This window comes from Suricata suricatta, chromosome 1, assembly GCF_006229205.1.
Source record: "Suricata suricatta isolate VVHF042 chromosome 1, meerkat_22Aug2017_6uvM2_HiC, whole genome shotgun sequence".
In the NCBI taxonomy this organism is placed as follows: Eukaryota; Metazoa; Chordata; class Mammalia; order Carnivora; family Herpestidae; genus Suricata; species Suricata suricatta.
In genome coordinates this window covers 80,717,070-80,718,582 of record NC_043700.1, presented here as the reverse complement: position 1 = coordinate 80,718,582, position 1,513 = coordinate 80,717,070, and positions in this window count along the sequence as shown.

The window sequence follows — 1,513 nt, the reverse complement described above, 5'->3', positions numbered from 1 at the left end:
CCCTTGGAAATAGGAGAAAGTTTGCCTCCGTTTGGAGAGAACAGTAGGGTAGAGGGTGGCGTCCCCAAGGTCAGACTTCACTTCTGGCACAAAGAAGAGGTGAAGAATAGGTCAGTGTAAGCAAGGGTAACAGCCTTTTATGAATGGCAGCGCGTTTGTAATGTACTAATGAACTTAGTACATTAAAGGAACTTAGTACATTTCCTTTTTGAAAATTTAGAGCAACACTTATAACTGTACTTGCTCAGACTGTGGTCAATCAGGATCACTGAACGAACGTCTCCATATTAAATAAAAAAGGATAATGCTGCACTTGCTGGGATGAGCACTGGGTGTTGTATGGAAACCAATTTCACAATACATTATACTTTTTTATAAAAAGGATAATAATGTGCATTTGAATAGTGTTCTATGCTTTCCCATAATTCTCTCACTAACCACCAATAGGAAACACTGTGTTGTAGTTGTATAGATAACTGTGCAAATGACAGAAGAGACAATTTATTAAAAAAGAAAAACAAATTTAAAAATAGAGGGGATATATTTAATGTCATTAACAACATAATGTACCTTTTTCACCTAATAAATTAATACCTTGTCTCTACCAAAATGATAATTATTACAACATTTATATGAACATTTTCATATTATAAATATATATAAATAGTGATTGTTTTAATTACAAACTGTGAATGTTAAAAACATGATAATTATAATATCAGTACTGCATTAATGACGGCATTATAAATTTGCAAGATTCTTTTGGGAAATAGTTTGGCAGTACGCAATGAGCAAAGGCAACATCCATATCCTTTGATCTAGTAATTCTACTTCTGGATATCTTCCTAAAATAATTAGCCAAAATGAGAACAGGTCATACATAGGGTGATGCTTATTGCAGTCCAACATTTATAAGAGCAAATTAGCGGGAGTACCTACATCAGTTGAGATCTAGATGTGCTTCTCTGGGCTCCTCAGAAGAATCGTGCATGTTCGTGATCCATGGGGTCCATCTGTACGCAGTGACAGGTAAATGGGAGGAGACTGCCCTTAGGAGCTGGGAAAGAAGGAAGGGGGCAGGAAGGGGTTCTCTTGGTCCAGCCCAGCCCAAAGAGAGAGTCTATCAAGCTGTGTGTTAAAGGAGAAAATATTCTGTTTTCATTCTAAGGTGGCAGCGCAGTAATTTAAGACAAGTCCATATGCAAATTCTAGCTAGCGTGGACAAATGAATTCTCTGAACTCATATTCTTCACTTTTACAATGAATATTCCAGTGTCATGAGGTTATTCTTTTTTTTTTTTTTTACTTTTTTAATGTTTATTTTTGATATAGACAAAGTCTGAGTGGGAGAGGGGCAGAGAGAGAGGGAGACAGAATCCTAAGCAGACTCCAGGCTCTGAGCTGTCAGCACAGAGCCTGACGCGGGGCTCGAACTCACATGCCGTGAGATCATGACCTGAGCCCAAGTCGGATGCTGAGTCAACTGAGCCACCCAGGCACCCATTAGTCTTAT